The sequence below is a fragment of the Sabethes cyaneus genome, chromosome 2 (genome assembly GCF_943734655.1).
Source record: "Sabethes cyaneus chromosome 2, idSabCyanKW18_F2, whole genome shotgun sequence".
Lineage (NCBI taxonomy): Eukaryota > Metazoa > Arthropoda > Insecta > Diptera > Culicidae > Sabethes > Sabethes cyaneus.
In genome coordinates this window covers 119,745,274-119,764,140 of record NC_071354.1, presented here as the reverse complement: position 1 = coordinate 119,764,140, position 18,867 = coordinate 119,745,274, and the positions used below count along the sequence as shown (strand labels likewise).

At 38.2% G+C, this 18,867-nt stretch overlaps 1 protein-coding gene across 4 annotated transcripts in view; it reads left to right on the top strand.

Moving 5' to 3' along the window:
* The first annotated feature begins 1,039 nt into the window (after positions 1 to 1,039).
* Positions 1,040 to 18,867, top strand: part of LOC128738986 (uncharacterized) — a 92,587-nt gene continuing 74,759 nt past the window's right edge. For all 4 annotated transcript variants that reach the window (XR_008412135.1, XM_053834511.1, XM_053834513.1 and 1 more), the window contains exon 1: positions 1,040 to 1,142. The gene's annotated coding sequence lies outside the window, so the exon portion shown is untranslated. The remainder of the gene's footprint in view (positions 1,143 to 18,867) is intronic.

Below are 18,867 nucleotides of genomic sequence, written 5' to 3'. Positions count from 1 at the left end.
GGAAACTATAGTGGTGGTGACGCTAGCATATTAGGTGATTTTAATTGGAAATTTTATCCAAGAATTCCCAAAAAATTTGTTCCTGAATGGATGTCTGTTCTCTGTGGAGATATGTTTCAATAAAAGTTGGTCCCAAAATTGAGGATATGACTTGTGTTTTACTTTTTCCTAGTAGTAAGTCTAAGATTTGTTTTTGTTGGTCTTTAATTTTCGTTATTAGACGCTCTATCCAAAATATTAATCCCATTAAATTTGTTTCTACATACATTTTCTGTTTAATACTGTTTAATAATGTGCCTATATGGAGCTCAACTTTAAAAGTAATATTTTACTGAATTAACGACAGTGGGAATGATAAAAATGGATAATAAAGGTAAGAAAAAGTATTACCACAGAGAACAGACATCCATTCAGGAACAAATTTTTTGGGAATTCTTGGATAAAATTTCCAATTAAAATCACCTAATATGCTAGCGTCACCACCACTATAGTTTCCCAACTAAATGATTCTTTTGATTTGCACACTGACAACCTTTGGCTCCTCTGGCGCTAGTATATATGGACAATAAGCGTTATGCTAGCGCCAGAAGCTAGCTGTTGTGAGTTTAGTGTAGAATTTCATGCGCCTTCAGCGACATCATCACTATAGTTTCCCAACTAATTTGACATAAGTTTTATCCAAGTAGGGACCTTTCGCTTGGATGTCTGTTCCCTGTGGTAGCATAACGCATATAGTCCAGATATACTAGCGCCAAAGGAGCCAAAGGTTGTCAGTGTGCAAATCAAATGAATCATTTAGTTGGGAAACTATAGTGGTGGTGTCGCTACCATATTAGGTGATTTTAATTTGAAATTTTATCCAAGGACTTCCGAAAAAATTTTCCTGAATGGATGTCTGTTCTCTGTGCTAACACCACTTAACCAACATTGCCACACCCGTATATATCACATTGAAACAATGGTGTTAAATAAAAGGTTGGTTACATATTTACGAAATTTGATTAGTGCTTAATGTTTTCTTCGTGTAAATAAACAAAATAATAGTATTCATATGATAGCCAAGTGCGGTAAAATGAATGATTTTGAATAGATAAGTTTGAAATGAAATCAAAGTAAAAAAAATGATAGCTGTAACGTCTAAGGTATGTTAAAACTCATGCACAATTATGATTTTACAGTGCAGAATTTAGTATTTTTAGTGTAATTGTAACTTATTGGATATACGTTAACCACTCAGTTAACAACTTTGTTCAGCGTTAGTGTAGTTTTTTATGCGTAAAAATCTCGACATTTGGCGAGTTCATATGCTAAAAACCAAAATTTACAGCACTTGAAAAATTTCTACTGAATGTCGACATACATTCGAAATGTAATATCGCCAGATGCATTTACAAACTCGACCTGTATGATCGAGGATTAAAGAAACATTGAGGGATGAGAATATTGCACTATACCTAATATAAAGCAACTGACTAAGTGAACTGACTTTTAAGTGAATCTCTTCAATTAGAGTAATCGTACAGAAGATTGAAAATCGGTTTAAAAAAGTTTTTACAATGTCAGAAAATAAGCGAAATTGTGTTGTGTTAGTTTTTAGTTTTCGGTTCACTCTGTTTCAAATCAGTTCCAAAGCTAAAAGTATGTAGTTTGTGAGCTCAATTCTGTTGATATAATTCGCATGCTGAGAAAATTTTGTACTGAAAATTGTCCTTAAACTTTTTATTCAATGAAATTTAGTAACTTTTCAGAAGCTTGAAATAAGTTTCTCATTGTGTTTTCACCAAATTTCTCCTTAAAAAGCATGATAAATTTGATTGCTTTTGTACCGTTACATTTCGTTCTAAGACGTGAAACGCCTATCTCTTTTAGTTTCGTTGCAATTTAATTTTAAACAAATCTTGTTGAGTTTTGAGTATTGAATTCGTAGGGGGAAGTGTATGGCCGGACAGCAACGATTTTTCAATAGCAAGAAATAATAAAATTATTTGGAAAAAATAGAACCATAGTAGCTTTAAAGTACTATAATTTCATTTTTTCCAAATATTTTTATAATATTTTGTTTCTGAGAAATCGCCAGTGTCCGGGCATAGGAGCCTGTCCGGCCATTAACGACTTTTTTTTATTCGATTAGGTTCAGGTGCGGAAGCTTAGAGGAGCCGTATGTCACTTTTCTTATTACAGTATTCTTAAAAATACCACTGTACTGTCTAATATTTTGCTAGCAGGTGTGATCGTTACGCCCAAGGTGAGTTGACTAACCTTGGTTACGCCCGATTTGCTGGGGTTAGTAGGCTTTATAAACAGCATTGTTTGGAGCATTTTTTTGTGCAACTTTTTTTTCTTCTCTTTTTTCAATGGTCTTGTGCAACGGTATCATGTGGTATCGGTGCTGAGTAGTTGTTCTTGTACTTTCTGCTTACGGACCATATCGTCAGTACACAAGCTCATCAAGGTAGGATAGGCGGTCTGCGAATTAAAGAAAGCGTTTAAAACCTTTACGTCGATATTTTTCAGAAACTGGTATATGAGGCTCATATACTGGAGATCTCGGCTACCAAGAATATCTCGTACGGGGACGTTAGCTCGTCTTCCTCGGGCCCGAAGGGAATCAGTTAGCATAGACCTAGCATCACAGAATTCGGCAAACGACCAAACAACATGCTCGATGTCGTGGAAGCCATCGCCACGAACACAACGGTTACTCTCTACAAGCCCAATACGAAAGAGATGCGTGTAGTGATTGGACATAAGTCTAGACATCACGCGAATCAAATCTCTACCCACTTTCAATCCCTTGAACCATGCTTTCTTCGATACCTTAGGAGTGATGGAATGTAGCCAACGTCCCAACTCATCTGTATCCCATGAAGATTGCCAACTAATGAGCGACCTCTGACGCAAGGTACTGTAAAATTCGTTATGAGCAATTGGTCTATCGTAAATAATGCCATCAATCGCACCTACCTTAGCTAAAGAATCAGCCTTCTCATTACCCGGTATGGAGCAATGAGAAGGGATCCAGGCTAAGCTAATCTTAAATTTTTTTATCAGTTAAAGCACTCAAAAGCTCCCGTATTTTCCCCAGGCAATACGGGGAGTGCTTTACCATCTTCTTCTATCGCAGAGCCTCAATGGCACTGAGACTATCTGTGAAGGTGAAGTAGTGGTCTGCGCGCATAGTTTCGATGATCTCAAGAGAGTATTGAATTGCAGCAAGTTTTACGACATACACGGAAGCAGGAGCTTCGAGTTTGTAGAAGGTAGTCAACATTTCCGGGTCTCCGAGTTGTTTTTTATCTAACTGTTTATCTAAATCTAAATCTAAAAATTTACTGTGTTACCTTTCAAAAGAACATGCACCGATTCTACGTCGTAAATCTTGTTCTAACAAAGTACGACACCAAACCTCCGACATTTGATTTTTTAGTTAACGAGTATAACTCTTTAACAATGGCTTAAATAGAAAGCATTGCCAAATCAACCATTATTTCTCGGTTACTTCTCTAAGATGCAAATTTAAGCAAAAGGAATGAGAGTTCATTTTCCTTCGCCTACAAAGTATAACTCTCATTCACAGCATACGAAATTTATTATCGATATCCGATATATTTCTGACGCTGCGTATCGAGTATCGTATCGATAAAATACGTGCGATAATATAGATATTATCGGATTTATCGATATCGTCCTAACCCTAGTCGAGATCGATGTGTCTGCAGCGTTGTTCATAGCAAGGCAGCTGAAAGGGGTCGTTCCAGGGCAAACTCCGAAGAGCAAAACGTATGAATCTGCGTTGCACGCATCCGCATGATAAATCCCAAATTCCTGCAGGCCTTGCCGACAAGAAATGCGATGTGCTGTTTGAAGTCAAGCTTTTTTTCCTTGTTGGGTACATTTTACACTGCGAGTTCAAGCTTAGAGTCAAGCTGTATTCTTAGGTCCTTGACACAGTTTTCGCGGCGTAGAGGCACGTCTGATAGCATGTAGTCGAAGACGAGAGGGTTTAATTTCCTGGAGTTGATATCGTTGAAGTAGACGAGGAAAACTGAGATGGCTACCTTGTGAAATTCCAGAGTTAGCAGTGAAAGGCCTGGAGGTAAAACCGTCGATGCTAACTTCTAGGTGGCGGTCGGAGAGGTATGAATTAAACCATCGTAGCAACGAGTCTCAGATTCCGAGTTTGTCCAGTTTGGCGATGGCGATTCGATGGTTCAATTCGTTGAAAGAAGCGGAAAGGTCCGTGTAGTGATTGGAGATAGAGACGGCGAGCTAGAGTCAACGTACATGAAACTAACGTACATTGCCTTGTCCGCGCCACTAACCCAGGCAGGTTGAAATCGCCCATAACGATTATCTCGTCTACTGAAGACGGCATTGAAGCTATTGCATTAACTGAGTTCTTATGAGCATTCAAGATTACGGGGTCGCGGATGCGATCAGCAGGCAAATACAGTGCATACAAGAACAGCCTCCGGCAGTGTTGACAAATTCCTAGCAGCAAAAAACTCAATGAGATTTCAAGCACAATGAAATTTCAACCTTGATCAGAAGCGCCGAACTTACATATGAATTTCTCTCGCTATTATACGCGATGTCTCTGTTGCTATGCGATGTGAACCAAATTCAGCTGTGAGCATTTTGCTTAATTCTTCCACAGCTGGCATTTCATACAACGAACTAGAGAGCGAGACAGAATTAACCACCAGAGAAAACATCAGCAGCGAAAGGGCTAGCACACATTCATGAATTAAGATGGCAAACATATTGGCGGAATTTACATTTACAATTTCATCGTTAGAGTCGTATGTATAATTATCCACGAACTCGCTGACACCGGCCAGTGTATTTTGTACTCATTTCTCCTGTTTCAGGAGGGTTTTTCCCTCCCATGGGTAGGTGGTTTGTCGCGCACTTCGGCACAATCCTAAACTTAATTCCGCATGTAGAATGTAATATAGTTAGTATAGTATAGTTAGATATATGTGTAGTATGTAGTATAGTATTGCATAATTTAGCTTTATGTGTAGCATGTGTCTCGTAAAGCGGAATGGAGCGAAATCGAACGGATTTGACTTTAAATTCAATCCGTTTGGGCCGAAGCACCGGGAGGGCTTACTCAGTTCCCTGGTGCTGGTATGCACAGAAATTTCTCTAGAAAACTGAAACCAAATCCTACCCACCATTCATGAGATTTTGACTTACTCATGAAAATTAAAATTTATCGCTAGTTAGAACGAACGAGTGTTCAAAAATGATGTGATGTCTTTATTTGCGTAATCGAGACATTTTCTATGAGATTGCCATAGAATTTGTGGCTGTTATGCGATTATGGACAGCACAGCACTGAAAAATATACACACACGTACATGTATACATGTGTATGCATGTATGAGTGTGCATGGGTGTATAGGTACGAATGAATATATGTTTGAGTGTTCTATGATGAGTCGGAAATTCTTCTTATACCTATGCTGCCAAACTACAATTATTAATGGGCAGGAAGTTATAGTCAGTAGCTGTGTTTCCTATGTCAGTTTCCTATGTTATTACTATTATTACTAATATTGCTATCGTTGCTGTTACTGTCACCTCTATTGTATTGTTTTGGATGTAATTAATTACAATTATTATTTTCTTATTTCCCTTCTTTATCAGAATGATTTGCATGTCTTGTGACTAATAGCGTTAACGGTATTCAACTAACAACATAAAATGATCATGAATGACGCTGTTTGTTTCCCAAGGGCCCTCCTAATGCTGACGAGCCTCTGTCGGAGAGTGCATAAAGTCGGACGGTAGCAACTCACCGGCGGCCTGCTCCTCTCCATTCTTGCTGCTGTCGTCGCGGTCGGACTCAGTACAGTGGATCTCTCGAAAAGCTTTATAGTCTCGATATATATTTTGTTCTGTCCATTGCCCAATCCTGGCAGACTTCAACTGGAATTCCATTTCTAACTAAATCTTTTTAGAGTATAGCTCTTCAAGTAAAAACAGGTATTCGATTCTCTGGCTGATTCAAGCGATAGCGAAGGGCTGTCTTCAATATACCATCATTCCCACTTCCTAAAATATGGTCATAGTACATAATATATGGCCATGGTATGAGGATTTTATTCGATTCAATACCATCCTCACAGAGTTATCAACGTCGTTAACATCTTATTAAGTCTTGCTTCAGTGACAGCTTGCACTTAAGACTTAACACGGCATATATACATATCTCCAAGTGAAGTTCTACTTGATCCACCTCATACTTTCTTAGTTACAGAATCATTTCAATTGACCACGGTCTGAAGAGCATACCGACAAATCGGTTGACTACCGCTACAAATATGCAATTAATGCCTCCGGGAATAATACGAGCGAGTACCAATCCCCATTAAATCGCATCTGCTCTATTTTTCGGAAGTTCAAGTAGTTTTTCGATAGTTCTGAGTGATAATATTGCTCTTGAATAATATTCCGCACAAAATATTCGAAAATTTACGCCAACAGCTACAATACTGCAAAAATGGTAGATAAAGAGGCGGCTGTGGCTTTTAATGAGCATAGGTTGACGAACAGCGCTGGGTCAATCGTGATGACATGGGTATTTGGAAGATGAGTAGCGTCCATCCTAGCGAGTAGTTAGTCGGTAGCATAGGTGATGGACAGACAGAATTCTCGTGATATTACTAACTCGAAAATTGCGATCAACATGTTGACTAAAAATTTCTTCTTTTCTTTTCTTTTCTTTCTCTGCCTGATCTCTATCGCTTCTTCTCACGGCAACAATGTTGTCGTGAGGGGAGGCAAGAGATCAGCCACAGATGACAGCACTGGTGACAACGATGGAGAGGACGGCGTGGAGCCTACTTTAGGCTTAAGTAAGATCGACTACGAACAAGACGAGGAAACAAACAAAGGAAGGAGAAAACAAGATAAGTACAAGCCATCTTATTCTATATTCACCAAGTACACAATTATAACGAGCCAAGTTCTGTCACTCTTCCTCATTAATCCATAATCACCAACGCATTATGGCGCTAGTGTTATCCGCAGGGATTCTTTTATCATTATCACAACCACCTTATCTCAGCCCTGGACAGACTTGGCTCTAACTGCCCCACCTCGTGCTGCAAACAGAAACAGAAACAGAATTTCTCCTGTTTCAGGAGGGTTTTTAAATCGTTCACCATTTTCACACTTATTGTCAAAAGTATTAGATTTTTAATTGAGTTCGTTTGCACTGCGATTTAATTCACTTTAGTTACTGAACACTTAATCACGGATAACAGATTTTACCTTACGATTCACGCGTCACGAGACAAGCTTGACAGACAACCCAAATTGACAGCAGCAAGGTCCCTTGAAAATTGAAAATTCGACTGAATCATAAGCCAGCAGAACAAGACCGACGACTAATTAACCGAGGGACCAATCCACAATCGATAGAAACACAATTAGCTTGCAAATTTTATTCATTATTCTACAGCGCCATTTTGTCACCACTGAAGCTATTCAACAAACCACATGTATCTCCACATGCAACGAGAATCCATCCTACATGCAACGAATTACTTTCCTTATGATTCGTAGATGCTCGCATGCAGGAACAATCCATTCTAGGCCACCCGGTGTAGGTGCAATCTAGTTCTGGCCTTCCGATTGGTGACATCGGTTGTCCCGATTATTGATTCGACAACAATGTCGAATTCAACAATGCCTAGTCATGCACTCTGCCACGTGCTCACTTTATTCTTATCACCATTGTTGCAATTGTTCATTTTATCGCGCGATTTGCACACACGATCACCCCGAACACCGGCACAGAGGCACATCCGGCTCGAAGGACCAAAATCTAAATGCACGGGTTGGAAATGTGTCCTCGGATGCATTCGGTGTTCGGGGGTGATGATCACTAAAGTTAAGCACACGCGGAAAGGTACTTGAAAGAAACACCTATATTCGATTGGCACTATAGCGGCACAGTTTATTGCGACTGATCGCATTCGAGTGATAACTGTAACTGATCTCCTCCGCTACTGTAGAATGCAGCGGAGGCAGGTCGAGCATATAGAAAAAGCCTATTGCTTGTCCTCTATATAGAACGATAGAGTGATAATGCTATTGTGCTACTATACTGTATTAGGCTATTTGTATCTGGGTGGGTTCTTACTACAGTGATAAATGATTTTTCTGCCATAACAGCGTCATTTGAGTTTAAATTTGTTACGTACAGTTTCCACTGTACAATAGGTGGTGCTTGATGAGCTAAAACGAAACAAATAAATTTTTTATCAATCAATTTTTTAAGTGAGAGCACTATTTGCGATTCTCTGAGTCACCTAGGTGACTCCGCTCACCTGGATAACTGTACAAATCAAATGGGGAGCTGTTAGGTGAGGTGAAGTTGACTGCCAGAATAGGGGGCGTGAGAGAAGTGAGGAGGGTGAGGTGACTGTGAGAATAGGGCCCATTAAGTTTACCTGCTAACAAGACCGTGTGGCTATGTCGTTTGCCCAAAGTCTCAGTTCAGATAGGCACGTCCTATAGCTTAGCTACTCAATAGAATATTACCGGGTATGGCCGCGTGGAGGCGCTAGGTAGGACCTTGGGATGATGAGAACTATGTTAGTCGCTTTCTCGTTTGCCTTCCCCATTTTATACCCGCCTTAAAAGTAGTTCTTGTATTTTTCATAAATCCTTAAAATGGCTTAGTCTAACTTAACTTCTAGGAATTTTATTACCATGCGGTATCGAAATCCGTACAGCTTCCTAATCCGTACGTCTAATATAATTTGCTTGATTGTATGTATTAAAAAGTCTAAATGCAAAATATTAATAATAGGCCTAGACCCGTGGTTTATTAGCATTACGTCAATGTCAAAATATAGGTAGTAGGCCATAAAATACAAGTAATAAAAATTAAAACGTTAATGCCTATCAGATTTCCCTCTAAATTGGTTGTGTTGTTAGCAATTTGCTAAGAAAATAACTTCCAATAAAATGAAGTGTAAAGCGTACTTGAAATGATTTTCCTATTTAAAATCCCGAAAATCAATTTGAACTAAAGGTGTTTATCGTTATTCATTCATTATGGCATTGAAATAATATTTATTCATCATAATTAGTACTGTACGGATTTTGATTCAGTTTTACTAGTTGAATCTAAATCCCTCCCATGGGTAGGTGGTTTGACGCGTACTTCGGCTAAACGATCTAAAAATCTTAGTTCCGCATGTAGAATGTAATATAGTTTAAGTTGAATATATGTGTAGTATGTAGTATTGCATAATTTACCTTTACCTGTAGCATGTGTCTCGTAAAGCGGAATGGAGCGAAATCGAACGGATTTGATTTTAAATTCAATCCGTTTGGGCCGAAGCACCGGGAGGGCTTACTCAGTTCCCTAGATGAATTGCTGGTATGCACAGAAATTTCTCTAGAAAACTGAACCAAATCCTACCCACCATTCATGAGATTTTGACTTCTCATGAAAATTAAAATTTATCGCTAGTTAGAACGAACGAGTGTTCAAAAATGATGCGATGTCTTTATTTGCGTATTCGAGACATTTTCTATGAGATTGCCATAGAATTTGTGGCTGTTATGCGATTATGGACAACACAGCACTGAAAAATATACACACACGTACATGTATACATGTGTATGCATGTATGAGTGTGTATGGGTGTATAGGTACGAATGAATATATGTTTGAGTGTTCTATGATGAGTCGGAAATTCTTTTTATACCTATGCAGCCAAACTACAATTATTAATGGGCAGGAAGTTATAGTCAGTAGCTGTGTTTCCTGTGTCAGTTTCCTATGTTATTACTATTATTACTAATATTGCTATCGTTACTGTTACTGTCACCTCTATTGTATTGTTTTGGATGTAATTAATTATAATTTTTTTTTCTTATTTCCCTCCTTATTAGAATGATTTGCATGTCTTGTGACTAACCGCGTTAACGGTATTCAACTAACAACATAAAATGATCATGAATGACGCTGTTTGTCTCCCAAGGGCCCTCCTAATGCTGATGAGCCTCTGTCGGAGAGTCCATCAAGTCGAACGGTGGCAACTCACCGGCGGCCTGTTCCTCTCCATTCTTGCGGTTGTCGTCGCGGTCGGACTTAGTGGATCTCTCGAAAAGCTTTATAGCCTCGATATATATTTTGTTCTGTCCATTGCACAATGCTGGCAGACTTCAACTGAAATTCCATTTCTAACTAAATCTTTTTAGAGTTAAAACTTCTTCAAGTAAAAACAGGTATTCGATTCTCTGGCTGATTCAAGCGATAGCGAAGGGCTGTCCTCAATATACCATCATTCCCACTTCCTAAAATGGGGTCATAGTACATAATATATGGCCATGGTATGAGAATTTTTTTTTTTCGATTCAATGCCATCCTCACAGAATTATCAACGTCGTTAACATCTTATTAAGTCTTGCTTCAGTGACAGCTTGCACTTAAGACTTAACACGGCATATATACATATCTCCAAGTGAAGTTCTTTTTGATCCACCTCATCCCTTCTTAGTTACAGAATCATTTCAATTGACCACGGTCTGACGAGCATACCGACAAATCGGTTGACTACCGCTACAAATATGCAATTAATGCCACCGGGAATAATACGAGCGAGTACCAGTCCTCATTATATCGCATCTGCTCTATTTTTCGGAAGTTCAAGTAGTTTTTCGATAGTTCTGAGCGATAATATTGCTCTTGAATAATATTCCGCACAAAATATTCGAAAATTTACGCCATCAGCTACAATACTGCAAAGATGGTAGATAAAGAGGCGGCTGTGGCTTTTAATGAGCATAGGTTGTTGAACAGCGCTGGGTCAATCGTGATGACATGGGTATTTGGGAGATGAGTAGCGTACAGCCTAGCGAGTAGTTAGTCGGTAGTAGCATTGGTGATGGACAGACATAGAATTCTCGTGATATTACTAACTCGAAAATTGCGATCAACATGTTGACTAAAAATTTCTTCTTCTCTTTTCTTTTCTTTTCTTTCTCTGCCTGATCTCTATCGCTTCTTCTCACGGCAACAATGTTGTCGTGAGGGGAGGCAAGAGATCAGCCACAGATGATTGCACTGGTGACAACGATGGAGAGGACGGCCGGCGTGGAGCCTACTTTAGGCTTAATTAAGATCGACTACGAACAAGACGAGGAAACAAACAAAGGAAGGAGAAAACAAGATAAGTACAAGCCATCTTATGCTATATTGACCAAGCACACAATTATATCGAGCCAAGTTCTGTCACTCTTCTTCCGCCCATTAATCCATAATCACCAACACATTATGGCGCTAGCGTAATCCGCACGGATTCTTTTATCATTATCACAACCACCTTATCTCAGCCCTGGACAGACTTGGCTCTAACTGCCCCACCTTGTGCTGCAAACAGAAACAGAAACAGTTTTACTAGTTGAATCTAAATCCGTACACCTGTGCAGTATCCTTAGTGATCCAACTCTATTCTATGTTTTGCCAAACAAAATGGAAATAACTAAAGCTAAATATATGCCGATAAACTGGAAGATGGCAATTACGATAATACATGGTGGATAATCCTTTAATAAAAGCATCGAGATAGTTTAAGTTCCGGTCACTACGATAAGAGCTACTATATTGAATTGGTACTCTCGAAATACCAGAGTCTCTGCAATTTTTCAGCTTTCCGTATAATTTGCAACAAAAATCAAGAAAACCCGATTTAATCCACCTAGTGGTGAAAGGAACCTTTGTTATACGGTCTTACTTGCTATTTGAGATAGAAATAGACACGGCTTCGGAACATAATTCATCTATTGGTTATCGTTACGCAGTGCGTTGGTTTACATAAAATTTTTGAAAATTGAATAAGTTTACAAAATTTGATCAAAATAAGAACACTTTTAAATTTTGATAGATCCTTTTTTCATGAAATTGCTGAGTAAGGATAAGTAAGTTATTATTAATCTGTTGTTATTAATCTGAGTAAGTGCAAATAAAAGTAAGTTGTAAGAGGAAATCTTATTCTTTAACATATACATTGTTTAGTAAAGGTCTAGTTTATAGGTTTTTGAACTATGCATAGTTTCCTGTAATGCTATTCGTGGCTATTCTATTTGAATCACATCAGTAGAGTTTTCTTGTATAATTTTCATCAATTTTTATTAACCTTCGGTTACTCACGCTGTTGTATTTGATACAACACGTGTAGATTTTCCAACGCCATATTGTTATAAAGTTACAAAACGTTGTTTAACTAACGTATATTCTTCAACAAACTTATTGTGCGCAAAATGTCATAATTATTCAATGCATTAATAATTTAAACTGTTGGGAAATGTATGCAGCAAAACTATCAGCAAATGTAAAATGTTTAAAATGTATCCGTCTGCTGGTAGTCGAGTAATTCGGAGTCAAAATTGGGGCATTCTTTGTAATCAAAGTTCTACAGTTCCTAAACAAGCAAACATACATGTATACTATTTTCAGCAAAGTTGTGTATTTTTATTATTTGTACAATTTTGTAGTACATATAAAAGTTATACAACAATTACAAAAAGAGCAAAAATAGAAAAACTGATTTTACAAATTCATATACAATAAATAAGATTTTTCTATCTTCGCTGCAGAGATAGAACGTTACAGTCTTCAACAAATTTCTTGTAATAATATGTTCTATAACTTTGCAGAACACATCAATGTATTATATTGACACTGAAGAAAAATAAATTTTGACGTAGGACTACGTCTTACGGCAAGTTTTGAGATAGGGTGTCATTCCAAAAAATCGAAAAATGCGAGCGTCACGAAAAATGAAAGGTTTTGAGCGCTAATAGCTCAGCCGTTTTCCGATCGATTTTGAATATTCTTACACCAATCGATCGGAAAATCTTCTAAGAATTGACCCAAATGAAGAAAAGTATGGATTCTCGATGTTGAACTATTGAAAAATTGGAAATAATGAGCCTATGTTTTACCAGAATTCTCGCTTCGTGATTGGTTGGAAGATTCTTTGCGATGATCTAAACCTATACCAATTTGATATCTGTGCTTGGGAAGTAAACCAAAACAAGTGACCAAGTTTCCTTATTTCAACAAGATTTCTTAACACCGCGGTTAAACCTAGACCATTTTGATGTCCTTGCATGGGAAGTACGCCAGAAAGAGTGACAAAGCCCCCTCGTGCCAACAGATTTCTTAAGAACGCGATCAAACCTAGTCCAATTTGATGTCTGTGTTAGGGAAGTGTGCCAGAAAAAGTGACACAAGTTCGTTGTCCCGAGATCGCAAATTCTTTACTGCGAGACGATTAAACCTCAGCGAATTTGATATCTGTGTTGGAAAAATGTGCTACAGCTGTAATGTTCGGTTATAATACGACTCTGTATGAAGGTGAAATTAGTCATCATCGATTCTGTTAATTTCAAAAGCAGTTTTTTTGTTTGAAACAAAAATTCGGTTTATGAAAATATATTCGCTATGTTCAGATTGGCAAGAAGAATTTATTTATTTATTTATTTGTTTATTAATTTTCTATCCATCCGACCTAATAGGTCTACATGGAGCAATGGTTGGATGGGGAAAAGCCAAGCTGAGGCCATCCTCACGTAGGCATAAAAACCCCATCATCTTCACAAAAATACATAATTACAATTCACATCACATACTACATAATAAATAAACATTAATTGTCAAGTGAGTAACTAACTTAAACTAAATACAAAAAATCATGGTCACTTATAAAATACTAAAATTAGAAATCTTTTGGAAGAATTTGTGCGATGGTTCTCCGAATTCATACATGTGCTCCACTAAAGAAAACGTTCGAATACACGCTGACATAGGTTCATTGAATCCGAAAGTTGTACGGTGCGATAGAGGTTGTAGCAGTCCAGCAGAGCGGAGAGAACGCTGAGGAGCACGGAAGTTCAACGTTGAAAGAATGTTCGTTGAATCAATTTCTCCATTCAATATTTTGGCAATAAATATGGCTTGCTGAATTTTCCTACGGCGTTCTAATGTGTCAAGCCCAATAAGGCGACAGCGATCAGGATACGGAGGCAGGTTCACGGGATCTCGCCAGGAAAGATTACGTAATGCAAGACGAATGAACCTCTTCTGCACTCGTTCAATTCGTAAATTCCAGGTTAGTTGATATGGAGTCCAGATAGGACACGCGTTTTCCAATAGAGGTCTCACCAGGGAACAGTACAAAGCCTTCAAGCAGTATGGTTCCTTGAAATCTCGTCCAATTTTCGAAATAAAGCCGAGCTGCCGAGTTGCTTTGGAGATAATAGCCGAGCGATTTAGATTAAAATTAAGTTTGGCATCGAGAATAACGCCAAGATCATTGACATGTTCAACCCTTTCAAGTGCTTGACCATCAATGTTGTATTCGAAAATAACAGGGTTAGCAATGCGATGGAAAGTCATAACCTGACATTTTGAAATACTAACGATCAGCCAGTTCTTGCAACACCAATTCACGAAAATATCCAGCAGCTTTTGCAAATTAAGACAATCTTCAATTGACCGTACAACAAGATACAATTTCAGATCGTCTGCGTACACTAACTTACAACCGTCACCCAGAAGCAAAGCGATGTCATTGAAGTACAGCGAGAAAAGCAATGGGCCCATATTGCTGCCTTGTGGTACGCCCGATTTATTTGAAAATGGGGTGGATAAACAGGAATTGAGCTGTACACGTAGAGTTCGTCCGCATAAGTAGGAACTTAACCACTCAGTAAAGTTTTGTGATGCACCAAGTCGAGAAAGTTTTCGTAAAAGTATTCGATGGTCAATACGGTCAAAAGCTGCCTTTAAATCGGTGTACACTACATCGACTTGGGCCTTCTGTTCCATGTGCGAGATACAAGTCGACGTAAAATCCATAAGGTTAGTGCAAACGGATCGTCCTGGCATAAATCCATGTTGATCAACCGAGATATAACTTTTCGTATGAGAGAGAATAACAGAGCTTACAATTATTTCGAATAGCTTGCATGACGCTGAGAGACTAGAATGCAGTATATACATTTTTATAAACACAATCCCGCTTTTGGGCCGAAAAACTGCTTCCGAAATTGGGCTTTCCGACGAAAAGTCAATGACTGCAAGTTTCCCGTGAATACGCATGCTTACCGTTTCATTAGCAGTGTATTGAAAAGATGTGCGGTTGATAAAATAGGATTGAATTGGTAAAATCCCTTCAACGTGGGGAACCATGGGTAATAAAAACAATCTTTAATTTCAGTAAGGTAGCAGGAAAGCAATAGTTTTTGTTTTTGATTTTGTTAAATTGTTTTCAAATGCACAATCTTTTGAGAATTGAACGTATGTAATGTTACTACTTTGATAAATGTTACATACAACGCATATAGCATGTATATATGTTGCATATAGCATGTATACATGAAGAATCGAATGATTACAAGCATGAATACATGCTACTATCACTACAAAGAGACTTACGTAGTCCTGCGTCACCTATATATGCGGTCGTGTCTTGTACACAACCCCTCTGATTTTTTATTTCACTTTTAGGGGGATTAATCAAAATTTAAATTCTACCAGACGATAGAGCTTTCAATTTCAAGAAACTCTTACAATGGTTTAATAAACTTAAAACCAAGTTTTCCCAGTCAAAACTCCCTTGCACACGTTTTCTTTGGTTTGGGACTATTTTGCGCGCGAGTAACTGTATTACAAAAGTTGGCGCGAGTGTTCGAGGGTTAATATCTTTTGACCGGTAAAACCAATTCTTATGAAATTTTGCATATATATTCGTAGTGTGAAAACCTCTCGTTTGATATTAAAATAATTGAAATTAGGTAAATTTTCTTCTTAAAATAATTCTAAATTATTGTTAATTTTGGTGTGGTGTATACGGTTGCTCATGATTGTATGACATTTGCCCGAAAACCACTTGCCAGAAAATTATTTGCCAGAAATTTTTTGCCAGAATGAACCAGTTCCCAGAAAACCCTTCCCCAGAACGAACCATTTCCCAGAAAACCATTCCCCAGAATGAACCATTTCCCAGAAAACCATTCCCCAGAATGGACCATTTCCCAGAAAATTATACTCTGTCTCCAAGGAAACTTCACCAGAATGGACCATACCCCAAAATACATGTATTTGCATGAGCTTACGAGAAATTTGAAACAATGAAGCGTTTTATTGATTCTTGACTCTTTTTTTGTATGTCAAGGGCATTGGGTTAAAAGGCCACTGCGACAGTCTTAATTATCGTCTTTTATGGCAGGCCCCGATTGCTGTACACAGTTTACGTACCGCTCATAGCCATTGATGGAGTTGAGCGGGATAGTTGTAATCCTGTGCCCCAATTTGGTACTACGTGGTTTATAAAGCCAATGACCGTTTTGGGATTAAGGCTCCATACGTGATATGGTATGGAGTAAGAAGGAAACTTCCGAAGAAGAGTACATTGTTTCCGCAAGTTCCTTTAGTTTTACCGTGAATATGCGGAAACAAGACGTGTGATGTATTACTGAAATGTCAAAAATGCCGTTCAAATGTTACGAACATGTCCGCCATTATGGCTCGTAAAAAGCTGGATACATGGATCAGGTGTATGATAAATACTTGAAACAAAAATGTTTCTTGCTGTCTTGTGTTTCCCTAAAATCAGCTTGTAGTAATTTGCGTTTAACTATTAGTGTTCGGAAACTACGACAGCATGTTCGGCCTACTTATTGAGTATATGCAGTCCTTACTCGCTATCGCTCGTTCGGACTCAACTAAGGGATAGCCCCTACTAGTCAGTAAACCTAGGAAAATGCTTGCACCTAAATTGAGGTGATCTCTGCGGGGGGGCTGCCCCCCCGCAGTGGCCGGCGCTTCCGACGGCGGGTCGCCGGCGAACACTCGCGGCCTACGGCCGTCTCGCCCTGAATCATCTAGGAAACACTGGCTACTAAGACGGTAAATAACTCACACCTTGTAATGAGCATAACTTATTTGCATTTAAGGGAAAGAAAAAAGGATTTGTAGTGCAAGTAATATATTCACCTTTATTCATGTTTACGACCGTATCCTGCATTCGTACGAATAGTTTTTTCGAACGAATCGGGAAGCTCATATTCGAATGAGCAAAAGGAAGGGGCGTTCGAACGTTCGAATTGATTCGAACGAAAACAAGAATAAGAATCGGCTTAACTTTCGAACGAATGTCATTCGAACGAAAACAAGAATAAGGCTGATTTTCTTTTATGTATGGCCACGTAAAATCCAATGTCCCGCTAACCAATGCAAATAAATACCATAATAAACCATATACCATAAGCAGCCGATTTTGAAAAATGCTTTTTTCTTTCCTTCGTTATCCCATATCCTGCTTATACGCAAAAGATTAACTTTGAATTGTTTTTATGACGGTCAATGTTAACCTTAAGAATATATTCTTATTAATGTATGATATTATTCGAGAAAAGTTTTCAGGAAAAATATAATTTCGGAAAAGAAAATATCGGGAAAACGGGGCAAAGAGATGGAACAGTCTATTCGGGAGGGTTGTACTACGCGTAACGCTGCTATATAGACAGTAGGATCGTTACACTAGATCCGTAATTATTCTGTACCCCAATTACCGATTGCGGAATCTGTCGATAAGGAACGGTCAAGTCTTATAAAGTTTGTAATCTAAGGCTTTGCTTTGTACTACGCATAAAGGTTTTTTGGGAAAATACTATACTCTGGAAAATAGAAAATTGTTTTCGAGGAAAAGTCGTACGACTCTTCTGCAGATTGATATATTCCGCAAGATGATTTTCACCAAAATGCGAAAAGTGGTTCCATTTATTAAATTTTTCGGAGAATAATCTATTCTGGGGAATGGTTTTCTGGCGAATGGTACATTCTGGGAAAAATCTTTCTGGGGAATAGTACATTCTGGGAAAATTTTTTCTGGGAAATGATACTTTCTGGGGAATGGTTTTCGGGCAAATTGCATTCTGGCAAAAAAATTCTGGGGGATGGTTTTCGGGCAAATGTCATACAACCGTTGCTCATAACTTTAGTGATCTATTAGGATATATTATCTTTCAAATGAGACTAATAGCGCATAAATCGGCTTGGCCATCTCTAAGAAACAGGCGATAATTATTACCTTGTCAAAACAGGTTTTTTAAGGCTAACTTCTAAACTACTAGTTTGTTTTCAATAAAAAAATCCTGAACAATTTAGCTTTAATAAGGGCTTTCATTTGATACTAAGATCGTTGAAATCGGTCATGTAGTTCCGGAGAAACCCGTGTCACGTATTTTTCACATTTTTGCTTATAACTTTTAAACGAAACGTCGTATCACGAAACAACTCAATAGTGATCTACTAGACAATAATACCTTTCAAACAAAAGTAATAGCGAACGATTCGGTTCAGCCATCTCTGAGAAACAGGCGATAGAAAAAATCATTACATACATACACACACACACACACAGACATTGCTCAAATCGTCGAACCCTATCGATTGGTATATGTGACTTGGCCCTCCGGGCCTCGGATCAATTTCGTGTTTTTCGACCAATTTTTAAACCTTTGTTATAGTATAACAAAGGTAAAAAATGTTATATATTGTTTATAAGTGAAGTTAATTTACTCTAAAATGTTAAAAAAGTTTGTTTCTAAGCCTAATATTTCCTGAGGCATAAGGAAAAGAATGTAAGAATAAGAACATTTAACACAAACGAGGTTTTGTTACAAGTGGGATGGATAGAGGCAATATTTAATCAGTACCAAACCTGATATTTTAACTTTCCGACCGAAAATGAACAATTACCCATAATTTGGCTTAAAAACAAAAAGATTGATTCCTTGTAGTGTTCCTACTGTGCGTGTGAACGA